The sequence below is a fragment of the Cornus florida genome, unplaced genomic scaffold, assembly GCF_030987335.1.
Source record: "Cornus florida cultivar Cherokee Brave unplaced genomic scaffold, ASM3098733v1 CherokeeBrave_3.0.0_Hap2_Chr01, whole genome shotgun sequence".
In the NCBI taxonomy this organism is placed as follows: domain Eukaryota; kingdom Viridiplantae; phylum Streptophyta; class Magnoliopsida; order Cornales; family Cornaceae; genus Cornus; species Cornus florida.
In genome coordinates this window covers 42748315-42762999 of record NW_026775571.1, presented here as the reverse complement: position 1 = coordinate 42762999, position 14685 = coordinate 42748315, and positions in this window count along the sequence as shown.

Sequence of the window (14685 nt, the reverse complement as noted above, 5' to 3'; positions counted from 1 at the left end):
GGTTGGTATAAATGTTTTAATTAGATTTTGTCGGATTTTATACTCTTCTATGCTTCACACTTCACAGATGCACACCGAAAACTTAATTGTGAGACATGTAACCTGATTTACCTTGACCATGACTCAGTTGATTTGAAATGATGACCCTAATGAATGGATATCTTTGGCATTTATCTAAAAAAACTAAAATTGAATGAATATTGAAAATGACTAGTTTAAGTTTGTAGCCTTGCTAACTCGAGTTATTAAGCCCTTGGAGTGTCCTTACACTTAGTACCTTAAAGCCATCCGGTTTGGGAGTTGCTGGCCTAACACTTGCTACATGGGTTAGTTAGAAAGCTTAAAGGACTTAGGCATTGCACGGTCATTCACGAAATAAAAATAAATAAATATGGTTTGTTGGAGTTCGTAAACTTGCCAACTCGAGTTATTAAGCCCTTAGAGTATTCTTACACTTAGCACCCTAAAGCCATCCAGTTTGGGAGTTGCTGGCCTAACACTTGCTACATGGGTCGGTTAGAAAGCTTAAGGGACTTCGGCATTGCCCGACCATATTATGTAAAAAAAAAAAAAATGTGTATTTTGAATAAATCAAGCCTCAGAGACCTCATTTTAAAGGGAAATTCAATGATTTGAAGACTTGTGTTTTGAAATTAGAAAAAGAAGGTAAAAGCTGCATATTCAGAATCTGGTTCACTTTCATTGAAGCTATAGTTGATTTCTATTAAAAAGATGGCAATTGAAGTATTTATATAGACTATGATGTTGATGCATGAGAATTGAAGTATGTTTAGCCATTGTGTTATATCAAGGCTTCATATATGCAAAGTAGTCTACAAAATGATTTCGTCTCCAATGTTCTATCTGTTCTAAGTTACAATTGAGCTATGTGCATTTTCTTGCACCATGTTTGATATTTTTGGGTAGCAATTCAATTATTGTCATTTTGTTAAGTACTCCATTTTGGTTTTGCTATGGGACTAGCAAAATGTAAGTTTGGGGGTGTGATAAGCGCCGAATATTGCATATTCAAGCGTCCTTATTTGCATTAGTTAAGTCCATTAGTTGATCCTATTGTATAGATTATCTTCATTTGCATGATTTGTTTTTCTTTCAGGTTGTTTCCCCAAATAGAGATACAAGTGAAGTTTTGTGAGTTTTTGAAGATCAAAGAATGCCGGGCTGGGAACCTTCAGTTTTGCCAAGCTATTTTGGGCCATTGAACTCATGGCGCTCTCTGCAAAGCCTAAGAAGGATGATTGCATCGTCAGGCCAAGCCAAGGCTAATTCGGGATAGAAGTGAGCATGACAGTTCTATGGCGGGCGTCTGCCATCCATGAGCAATCGTGTGGGCAGTAGCCTCTAGATATTGAGGGCCCTCGCCAGCTTTACGGGCGCCCGAGGGTAGTGAATTTGAAATTTGGAGGGGCCCCACCATGCACTGCGGGGCCCCGTCATTTGCTATCATGAGTGCCACGGCAGTACCCTTGACACCCCGCAGGCGCCCACCCTGCGCTACTTGCGCCTGCCAATTTGAAGACAACAAAGCATGGGCTGCATTATTTCACCCGATGTTGTTCCCTTGACTCAATGGATGGCTCTTCACTCTTCTAGGGATTTCTAGCCACGAAATTAATTAAGTTTGGTAGGATTTTTGGCCTATATTTGTGGCTTGTATCATTGTAAAACACATCACACATTGGAAGGATTTTCTAGAGAGAGAAATATTGTGTTCTTGAGGGTTGTGTGTATTTTGGCTCTTAGGTGGGAAAATGAAGGGGAAGATCTCCTCTACTCTTTCCTTCCTTGCTTCTATGGGTAACTAACTCCCTTTCTAGGGAGGTGATGAAGCCCTTCCTTGTAAGCATGCTTTAGTTTTATTTAATTTGGAGAATGAAATATGTGAAATGGAAATGAGATTGTGAAATGGGTTTATTGGCATGTTGTATGAGAAGCTTGTTAGTCCATAGCTTAGGGCCTCTTTTTGATGGATTTTTCTTGGTTCTTGACTTTATGTGCTTTTACCATAGTGATTGAGCGATTTGATAGTCCCTAGCTTAGTGAGCATGTCATAGCTGCACTCTGATTTAGGTAGTTTGAGCATGTGATACTTTAAGGGATTATACTTAACTCTTGACTCTATGAACTTTTTGAAGATAATGTAGTAATCATGTATTGCTACCTATCATTACCTTATATCTAATTTGTTTCCCAAGTTAATTATAACCTAGCATGTTTATAGGGTTGGTAGTTGATTCACTTCCCTAACCCTCTCTACATAAGTTTCTCTCATCTTAAATTCCCTCCATTTAGTGTTTTATGCAAATTTCAATTCTAGTTCTAAGTGACAAACAAACCAAAAACTCTACACCTCTGACATCAAACAAAGTGATTTTAATAACCTTGATTGCCATAAACTTGCAGTCCTTGTGGTTCGACTTACCCCTATGATAGCCCTATTTTATAATGATTTGTGCTATTACAAGGGTTGATTAATTTTGGTAGACGTTTATTGACTGACCAACATACAACTAGTGGATTGTTTATTGGGGCTAAGAACTAAGGTTTTCCCTATTTCAGAGGGTTTCCTTGTATATCTTGTGTTATCTGTTCTTTGAATGCTTGCTTAGTTGTGTGTGAAAGTTTTTGAAAGCAAAGATTTAACCAATTCACCCCCCTCTTGGTTCAACATTTTGAATGAATGAAAAATAAACATTTGTAGAGTCCTCTCATAGCTAATCCTATGACAAAGCACTCATTTGGCTGTGTTTGATGTAAGGGTTTTTCTTTATTTTGATGTTTGGTTTATTCATTTTGTATTTTCCTTAACAAAATTTTCATTTGGGTCTTTTTATTTTGACAATGTTAATCAAAATTTTATTATTTTCCTATTGGGTTTTCTTTATTTGTTAGAGGCTCTCTCTCTACATCTCATGATGTTCAAACCCACATAGTTACTAATATTAAAAATCTTGTTTTTTATCAACTCTGTTTTTGTTCTTTTCCAAAGAAATTCAATGGCAGTCCATACAGTTTATATTTGAATCTTGAAACTTATTATTCTATTATGAAAAAAGAGGAATGAAATGAAAGAAGTTTTTAAACTATTCATGGTGTTGATAGTCGCCCTTGTCAGGCCCACCTGTCATAGACTTGCCATAAATAAGCACACGTGGCTAAATCACGTTTATTGTAACTGATGCACCCACGAGACACCTCACGGAAGGAGAGAGCTCGAGCAGCTGCAGAAGAGGGGAAGCTCAGGACTAAGGAAGGCAAGTCCTAAGCAATTCCCTCTCCTCCTTTCTAGATTACGAGAATCTGAGAAAGAATTGAAGGGAGGCTGAGATCCGAGGATTCATCTCACCATGAATGACAAGGCTTGTTCTCGACGAAAATTCGAGGGACTACCTCGCCACGAGATCTATACTAAGGGGGAGAGGAATGCTTAGTACCCAAGGTCGAGGCTATTAAATGCACCAACCCATTGATAAAACCAGCATTAAATGCACACTACCATTACCACCTTAAGCATAGGTCCGAGGCTATTCTTAAACCATTTGTTGATGTCCCATTTACCTAAAGAGGTCTTTGGAAGAACCATTAGTTAAAGGGGAATGCACCCCTGTGATCCAGGGTCTTTACCCAATTAGAAAGGTAGTTTAAATAGGAGCAATGATTGATCATTAGGAGATATAACAACCAACGAGTGCTCGAGCTATCCGGGTACTAAGCAATCGCATTTTCTCTCTTAATCTATCTCAAGGGAGAATCCCTCGTGTAGCTCGGATCGCCACTCAGGCACTGATCTTAACTTTCTTGACATACGTTGAACGATCTCCTTACTTTTTTAAGAATCACACATAAACATTTTGGCAACTTTACTGGGGATGAGCATTTCACGATTGTTGGGTGTGTAAGAGATTAGTCCCGTCTCTCAGAAAAGACCCATTCTTCAAGGTAACCCTCGCGAACCAGTTGCGAGCAGCACGCCAGGATCAGACCTCTAGGGTACGTGGATCCACTACCTAGATGCATTGGTGGACGCCCATAACTCTTTATTTTTAGGATAGAGAAGATGAAAGACACCTAAAAGGAGGTGGTTGCAATCTTGCATGATATTGCTAAGAATGGGATACCTCGGCACGAGTCGGATCGAGGGAGAGACACTCCCCGCGAATCGAAAGGGGTCAAGTTACACCTAAGTACCACACTCTGTGCCACCCTCGTCAATCCACCAAAAAAAGGCCTATACCCATCATGGGCGCATCTATGCACTTGCAAGATAGTCCTTCGATGACGGGATGATCTTTGTTCAATACTCCACTCATCGCACCTGATAGGTTGGTGTGACGTTTCGCAATATTCCATTTTTTCGGTATTTATTTGATTTTTTGGATTATTTTATTTTTTACCTCGTTTTACATACCATGCACCATTTAACGTGCCACGAAGATCGCGAGAGTGATTTGGGGCATTTCTTGGAGTTTAGAAATCTTAGGAATGCATTTTTAACCATTTAGGAAATTTTCAAACTTTTTATTAGGGAGGTCCTACATGGGTCCCGCACCAGAATTTTTCGTACTCGGGACTACTTTTCGGGGTCATTACAAGTATCCTTTGTCACGGATTGATGATTTATTTGATTAGTTGAGGGGAGCTGTTTACTTTCCAAGATAGACTGGAGGTCTGGGATTATCAGTTTCGAGTTCGGGATAAGGACATTCCGAAGACAGCTTTCTATACACGGTATGGCCATTATGAGTTCCTTGTGATGCCTTTTGGTTTGACTAATGCACCAGCAACATTCATGGACTTGATGCACCGTATCTTCCACAGCTATCTTGACCAGTTCGTGGTAGTGTTTATGGATAGTGTTACAGATTTTGAGAGAGCACTGTTTGTATGCCAAATACATGAAATGTGAATTTTGGCTATAAAAGGTGAAGTTTCTCGGGCATATTGTTTCAGGAAATGGTGTGTCAGTTAACCCTTCAAAGGTAAAAGCGATTCTGAATTGGGAATGTCCTAAGAATGTGTTCGATATTCAGAATTTTCTGGGTTTAGCGGGTTACTATAAGAGATTTCTGAAGGATTTTTCCCATTTAGAAACTCCTATGACTTAATTGACTCGAAAGAGAATCAGATTTGAGTGTAACAAGGCCTTTGAGATATTTTTTCAGTAGTTGAAGACGATATTGAATACGGTGCTAGTATTGTTGGAATGGAATGAAGAATGATGTGGCTCAGCTTGTTACTAGGTGCTTTACTTGTCAGCAGGTAAAGACAAAGCACCAGAAACCTGCTGGTTTGTTAGAGCCATTGCCGGTTGCGCAATGGAAATGGGAGTGTATTGCAATGAATTTTGTGACAGGACTTCATAGATCACAGAGGATAAATGAGGCTGTATGGGTCATTATCGACAGATTGACCAAGACAGCTTACTTTTTGCCTATTAAGGCGACAAACACCGCAGAGGCACTTGGTAAATTATATGTGAGGGAGATAGTGTGTGACGACCCTGGTTTTTACAAACCCGGTATGTCTATGATGACCCGAAAGTTGACCCAAAAATGGAACCGCAATACAAAAACGAAAGACAAAAATAAGGTCTCTAGAGATGTATGTTATCCCTAAGATGCCAGAGTGACTACCCATAAAGTCACGGAACTCAAACTAACCAAATACAGAACCGAAGTTTTAAAAATGGGTTAGTACAACCCTAGTGGTACAATGGTTTTTTCTATATAGAAATGGGTGCTGTCGTGCACACCTTTGAAAATACAACGAAAAATTAATAAAGTTAGACTCAAGAATCGCCTGATTCGAAGTCCGGATGACAAAGATATAGAACCTCGAAGTTTTTGAAAACAAAATAACAAAACAAAATAAAATGCTCCCACGTGATCCATCACAGGCATCTGCGATCAATGCTCCCTGCAAAGGATAAAAAGGGCACGATCCATCGCAGACCAGAAGGCTGTACCAAAATTTTTGGAAAACGCGTGATTTTCTAAACGACCATGTCAAAATTTTGTGAAATAACCCCCCTTAAAATGTGATTTTCTAAATGACCATGTCAAAACCAAATCTTATTTTCACCTGAAATACCCAAAATGCCCTTAAGTGCAAATCTTGCGAAAATATAAATATACATGAAACTAAAAGTATCGATTGCATATAATTAAGATGTTTCACCCTTGGCCTCAAGTCATACATATAAAAAGAGTCTCAAATAGTGTACTTAGGCACACTTTACATATCCCAAAATGAAAACGACATGTCAAACTAAGCTATGCCTTACAACTTCAAAAGCAAAATAAAACATACTACACTTGCATGTACATGAAATTACACAAAAGGGTATCCAAATGCAACTAAACCAACTACGGATGTTGTGCATCCCAAAACAAGGTCTCCTTACCTGAAAAAAATATCTGAAACAACTAAGGTGAGTAAACTAGTTACTCGTAGGAAATGAACATGTGTATAACGTAAAGTTTTAACGGTTTTGCAAGTTGATATAAATGGATCCATGTGGTTCATTCCACCTAACGTCTAAGTCCAAAGTGAAACTATGGGATCATTTTAAACTACTTTAGAACATTTTGAACATAAACCACTATAGCAATGCAATTAAGCAACATTTGAAAACCCAATATACAACAACAAGTTACAACTTCACAATGTTATCAACTTGAATTGAAAAAGCGAAATCAAACAATGTGGATTACTTGGACGTCACGCCGGATCAAACCAAATGAATAGTAGCTATTTTGGGTTACTAGCCCACCGGGAACTATCCTAGTGTGCACGTGTGGGGAAAACTCATATCTCCCGCATTAGAGCCGTACTCTAACCATAGTTAATACAACAACATCCCAAGAATCCAAAATCAACAAGTTATGCAACAATGCATATACACCTATACACAATGCAATTAACCATTTCTCATGCATAACCAAGTTTTTGGAAACCACACAATAAATGCCCTAAGTTTTTAAGTTATAATGGCATGAGATATGTCAAGTTCACAATGTGAATTATTATAAGCTACAACTATGATATCAATACATAAAGTCCATTTTTGTAAGTATACAACAAGTTCTATATCCATGATTTAAACATTAATACAACGTTAAATATGCAATGAAAACATCAACAACAACAATATGGAAAGTCAATAATCGCATTAATGAAAATCACATTATTTCGAAACATCTCAAAATGAAGCAAGCTGAATATATGTAAAGATCATGTCTAGGCCTTAAACAATATTAAGTCTTAAGTTGATTTCATGTAAGATACAACTAAATACAATCTTAAAATTTAAATAAGGACATGCATACAATTCATATAAACCCCAAGAACACCTAAAACACTAAAGTTATAAACATATAAACACCCACTACCTCACTAGAGAGTAGAATCTCTAGAATCCAAAGCAAACAAAGGCAAATGGTGAAACTGGACAAAGGTGTTGTAGAGATGGATGAGGGGAAGGTTTTGTCTTCCAAGTGTTAAGCCAAAAGGTGTCGGGAAGGAGGCTAAAATCAAGTAATGGAGGTTAGGTCAAAAGGTTCAACAATAGTGGTTAGTGAGAGTTTGTGAGGAAGAGAATGAGTTAGTGGAGAAAGTTGTATTTCTCCACTAACGAAAGGCGTTGATAGCCAAACACACACGCACCTACACCACCTCTATCACACATAAACACAAGACTAAATCATAGGCCTACACTTGTCACCATCCCTAGCTTTCTCATAAGGCTTAATCTAAGCCCTACACTTGTCTACATCCTAAGCCAACAAGTGCACCAATCTTAGGCCACTAAGTGGGTGAATCATCACCCTCCACATGTCATCATCCAAGGCTTCCAAGTGTCACCACTATAAAGCCTACAAGTCGACCAATGAGAGTGTGACACTTGTCACACTTTTCAAAAATTGTAAAATAATCCCTTCTCAAAATATCTCACAAAATAAATTACAAAATGGTATGTAAGACAAATATCTGAAAATAAATTAATTACACAAAGCACCATGTAAAGCGAAAAATGTTTCCAAAGAAACTATACATCTATACCCCTACAGAGAAAAGTAAACAAGTAACATGTTTTTTTACAAAAGTAAGACTACGCATTTCATAGAAATAAAATAAAGTGCATGCACGTGGTGTCGGAAATGAAATCAGGGACAAAACCCTAACTCAGTTTCCTAAAACCCTAAGGCACGGGAAAGGAAACGATAAACAAAAAGGAAGAAATAAAAGAAAGAGGGAGACGCCAGAAGAGAGAGACGAAGATGACACCATCATCCCAAGGATGATACAAAAATCAAAATAAGAAAGCCTCGGGAATTATTCTTGAGCATTCAAAATGACTCGAAAAAACATAACCCGAGAAGAAAACAGTAACGAAAAAAGAAAACCCGTAAAAATAGGAAAAAGAACCGGTCTTTACAACCTTCCCTCCTTAAAGAGATTTCGTCCCCAAAATCAGGAACATCTCGAGGAGAACCAAACTAGAACCGAATGCAAGGTCACACCAAAGAACAGATCATAAAGTGTTGAAGGACTACTCCAAAATCCTTAAGATCAAATGAAGAAACACGAAACCCCGAACCATGAGACACCTCTGTAAATGAATTAACATACTAACCTAATGTCAATCGTCAAAAGAAATCCAAGACAACAACATGTCTAATCAAGACACTTAGCTAAAAGCAACTTGAAAGTATGAATACAGTAACTAGAATCCACCCATAACGTATTCAAACGTGTGGTAGCATGACAACGTCTAGTGCCCGCCCACACTTACTCATCAGTAAGGTAGCATCGATAACAACTAGCACTCGCCCATAACACACAATTTTGTATGGTAGCATGATAGTATAAGCCACTAATTCATAACATGCCTCTTACTAGGTTTACCCGTGAAATCCCTCGAATGTCACAACAACCATTGCTAAAAGCATTGTGGCAATTAGGAATCCTGTGAGAGTTGAGATATGGTTCAAAGACATCTGGCTAGACCATCTCAGCCAATCCTAAACTCTGACAACAATGTCATAGGCACCATCACGCTAAAGACCTTTAATCCTCAATACAAGCAACACCAACTATTTCAAAATGCCTTTATCAACAACCTCCAGTCATGAGTCCAAAGCCTAACAAGTTTGTGCCTTCAAGCTAAAGGATCGGACCCTATGAAATCAAAAAGTGTCAACACCTCCCCATCGCAACGACACACACTATAAGACATTACACCAAAAAACCTACTGAAATAGATCTAACATAAGGCGACATACAAGAACTAAACCATTGGATCAAAATCCCTACCATGGACAACTAAATCCTCAAAACATTAGTCTACCACCCACTCCTTTAGCATCAGAACACATCCCAATCCTTCTCGCGAAGCATCACAGAAGATCACTTAACCCAAACCATGTTCAGGTATAATCAAAATTGGAGCTGATGTCAACCTAACCTTCAACTCCTGAAATGCTAAATCACAGGCCTCTGTCCATATGAACTTAACTCCTTTGCGATTAGGTCAAGTGGTGCGGAATCGACCTTGTGCTCAAAATGATGTAAGAAGTGTGAGTGTGAAATGGCCACCACATTTAAAATTTATAAAAACTACTTAACACTATACTATGTAGTATGAGTGAAAAGGGATCATCCTAATGGATTTGCAAGCTATTACGGAATCAAATTTGGGTTAGTAGGTCGAATGATTAAAGTGAGTGGTTTGTTGGTTGACTTATACTACAATTTAATTAAAAGCAATGCAATGTAAAATTGGCTAAAGCAATTGAGGTGTAGATAATGAAGGTGGGGTCTTGGGACATAGAGTTCACCACTAAGCTTTACCTCACTAAACATTTAATATTTGTCAAATTAGGGGATTAAATGTTGTAAAACAAGTGTGTGTGCTATCAATTGAAATATTAAGTATGGATGACAAAATAAGAATACATTATCTAATCAAGCTAGTGAGTAGCATAACCTATCAAATTGAGCCATTAACCATTCATTAAACCCATAATTGATGCACACACAAAAATCTAGAGAATTATCTAGCCACTCATGATTGTTATCATCCAACCCTCAAGGGCTCTCTTCATGGTTGAATTCATCTTCCTTCTCTTGGTGTTCTTGATAGAAACCCTAGGAAATGGAAGAATCCTCCCCAAAATGTGTATATTCTCTCTCTAATCTCTAGCCACCATTATCCAACTAACCAACCTCCTTTACTAAAAATAGCCAAATCCCTTATATAGGTAGCTTAAATGTCACCCCAAATGGTCAGACCTCGTACACTAGTACTTTCAAATGATTGCACCACGAACACACCTTCAATTGGGCTTGAAATCTATTTTACACGATTTTTGAGGCAGTTCGATCAATCACATTGTTGCTTCGATCGATTGAAGCATGGCGGCGCACTTATTTAGATAAGGACAAGGGTGAGATATTTATAGGGAAAAGGACAAAATTGCTTATAAGGATAAGATCAAGAGCTTCGATCAATCGAAGAAAAGGTTGGATCGATCGAATAGGAAATTTTCTTGAGGATAAGAACAAAAGCTCGATCCATCAAGGTATGGTTGGTAGATCACAGTGTGATCAATCATAGAATGGTTTGATCGATCGAACAGGGACAATTTTACCATTTTGCTTCCACTTTTCTCCTTCTTTCCACTAGACTTTGGATTGCTTCCTCCAATGCTCGAATTCAGTTGATTTGGCTTATTTTGGGGCTAAGAACCTGAAAAAGAGAAAAATATAAAATTAGACTAAATTGGGGAAATAAGATAGAATAAGGTCTTAGTATACTCAAGATTAAGGGTTTAAATACGCACTTTTCAGTGCTTATCATCGAGTCATAGCTGCCGCTAGACGAGATAAATATCTGATGAATCTCCGGTAATAGCCGGCTAGGCCAAGGAAACTTTGAATCTCTAACACAGTCTTTAGATGTTCCCAATCCATCATAGATTCAATCTTTGATGGATCAACTACAACACCACCCCCACACGACATGTCTAGGGAACTTCACCTCCGGTGGCCAAAACTCGCACCTCTTGAATTGGCGTACAATTGGTTATCCCTAAGGATTTGCAATACTGCTCTCCAGTAATACTCATAGTTCTCCCTCGAAGCTGAGTACAAAGAAAATCATCAACGAATACCACAATGAATGATTAAGATGGTCATCGAATACACGATTCATCAAGTCCATGAAAGCTGTTATAGCATTCGTAATGGCCATACCGTGTATGAAAAGCGGTCATGGTTATATCCTCATCCTTAACCCTCAACTGATAGTATCCCAATCTCAAATTAATCCTCAAAAAATAAGTGGCCCCCTTTAACTGATCAAATAGGTCATTAATCCTAGGCAAAGGATACCTGCTCTTGATTATAGCATGGTTCAACTTTACGATAATCGATGCAAAGTCTCAATAACCCATCATTCTTCTTCGCAACAAGAACCGGTGCTCCCCATGGTGAAGCACTAGAACAAATTAAGCCATTGGCTTTTAAATCATCCAGCTCACCCTTCGACTCATCCAACTCTACCGGTGCCATACGGTACGGTACCATAGAGATGGGCGCGGCACCGAAAATGACATTAATGGCAAAAATAATTTCCCGTATAAAAGGCAACTCTGTCAAATCCCCTGGGAAGACATCAAGAGACTCAACCATAACTGCTGGTAGAACACGGCCTAAACCCTTGTCTTCCTTGACTAGCAGACTAGTCAAGTAAAACCTGTAGTGACTCCAGTCACCAATACTGAAAACCATCGTCGGGTGGAAATCGTTCCAATCTCCCACAAAATGAAAACAATCTCCCTTGGGAGTGCAAACAGACACCCCCTCCCCCCATGGAAATAATCGATCGTAGCCTAAAAGAATGACAACCAGTCCATCCCGAGAATGACGTCAAAGCCCGTTATGTCGAGAAGGACAAAATCAAACTCCAAAGTTCACCCAGCTATTTCAATAGCATAACCCCGAAAAGAACCTTTAGACTCTATAAATGAGCAAATAATGATAAAATAAAAGAATAGAATACATGCGTAAAAGGATAAACTTAACGTAAAAACTTAATAAAGGAAAACTACCTTAAATAGTAAGAGTCCCTGCGGAAGCATCCGCTTATGGAAGAGAAGGAACCGCTCGTCCCTTTGTTGTGTGAAAGCATTAGGGTTAGAGCCCCAAGTAGAACATAGAACGTGAGTTGAAACAACTGGATGAGGTGTTGGCGGAACCCTGAGCCCTAGTTGCACCACCGTGGATGGTGCCGGTGCTGCCTGAAAACCCTTGTCACAACGTGACTACTTCAACAATTTTGGGCACTCCTTCTTGAAGTGACCTAACTGGTTGCAGTAGTTGCAAGCTCCGTGAACTCCCTTAATAGCAATAGTAACATACTGAATGATCTGAGCCTGAAGCTGTGGGCAATGAGGCCTGATGTGCCCTGACTGATGGCAATGGTAACATACAATTTCACGAGTGGACCCTACAGTCAAAGGAATTATGGTTGTAGGATGAATCTACTATGATGGTCCCCGTGAGCAAGTAACGGCCCCAACTCTAGTCGTCTTTGCTAGCACCCCTGAAGATGAAGCCTCATCTTCACATCGCTCCCTAGACTCCTTAACCCATACTGCATCCCGAGCCTCTGCCTTAATAAGTATAGCCTTCTGAACAACATCCTCAAAAGTCTTCGAGTCTAGGAGTGGAGACCATGGCCTAACATTAAGTTATAAGCCATCTCGAAGTCCCCTAAGATACTCTGAAGCCTCAAAGACTGCTGGTGTCGGTGCCGGTGCAGGAATCTGCATCCCCACAATCTGCCAGCATGCTAACCCCTGAAGGGATTAAACAATCCCCTGAGTCACTCCTTATGCAACTTGTTTCTCAATCGTAAGAGTGATAAGTGCCGAATATTACATATTCAAGCGCCCTTTCTTGCATTAGTTAAGTCCATTATTAGAGGATAATGTACAATTTTAATTCATTTGTTTATTTCTTTCTGATTTCAGGTATTTTGCCTGAGAATGATCAAAGAAGCAGTTTTGACATCATTTGTGTTGAAATACATGCGTCGTGTCGGGGAGTCATCTTTTGGATCAAACCACTTCTGTTGCCGTTATTGTGAAGACATGGTTTAGTGTTTCAGAGTGGAAGTGTGTCTTCGCTCCAGCCTGAAGAGGCTTGCAACAAAATAAAGCCTTGACGAAGTGCAGCTACAAGCTCCCCCAAGCGCCCGCCAAAGCACTGTGGGCTCCCGCCGAATTCCACACCTCACTGCCAGGTTTCGCGGACCCTTGCTGAGCTCCCGCAGAAGCCCCTGCGAACTCACTCGGGCGCCCGCTGCGCATCGTGACGCCCGCCAAACACACCAGTAGCATCCTCGCAAGGCTAAGCCACCATGGACGCCCATGGGCGCCTCGCGTGCACCCGCGGAACTGCAGAAGGCAATTCAACTACCCCTAATTTTTAGCTTTTTGGTACCCTTATCCTTCTTTTGTGTGGTCTAGCTTCATGCAAAGGGGAGAGCTCAGGATTATGAGTATGGGGAGTAGGTTTTGGATGGATAAAGGGGGGAAGGTGATCTCATATCACATATCTAACATTTTTGGGGAGATCTAGAGAGGAGAGAGAAGTGTTCTTGGAACAAAGGTGCAGAAATGGAGGGATATTCTTCTTCCTCTTCATTCCTTGTAGCATTAATAGGTAACTAAACCTCCATCTACGGAGGTGATGAAACCCTTCTTTGTAAGCATGTTTAATTTTTGATTAATTTTGGGGGAATGAAATGTATGTATGGCTAAGTTCCATAATCTAGAGCATATTACAATTTGTAATGAATGTTTCTAATTATAAATGATCATATTGAATCAATTGTTCTTATCTTAGATTATTTATTCTTATGGTTATATGGCTAGTATTTTCATAGTGACAATGGAAACAAGATTATGGAATGGTTTTAATGGCATGGTTTTTGAGAAATTTGTTAATCCATAGCTTAAGACTTTCTTTTGGTGGGTTAATCTTGCATCTTGATTCCATGTGCTTTTACCATTTAATTAAGGGTTTGATAATCTCTAGCTTAGCGAGCATGTCTAAGGTTACACCATAGTCTAGGTAGCTCAAGCATGTGAAGCTTTGATAGGTTATTCTTACCTTGTGATTAAATGAATTTCTTGAAGATATTGTAGTTATTATGTGTTGCTATGTATCATGGTCATGTATGTGCATTAATTCCTCAAATCAATCATATACTTACCATGTGTAAAAGGTAGGAGTGGATTCACTTCCCTAGACCTCTCTATCTAGATCTTTTCTTTCTAAACTCCTTACAATTTACTGTTTTATGCATTTCTCAATTCATAGCTTAAGTGACAAACCAACAAATCCTCGTTACCCCTTTATCATTCTAAAAATGATTCTAGACACCTAAGTTGCCATAAACTAGCAGTCCCAGTGGTTCGACTTACCCGACCAATAGCCCTATTTTACAATGATTTGTGCTATTGCAAAAGGGTTGAATTATAATTAATAGTCCAGCTCGCATCAATTTTTGGCACCGTTGTCGGGGATTGCACACGGTTTAGCAACCAAAGTTCTAGGGTTAATTTTGGTTTGATTGTCAATATTGTGATTTGT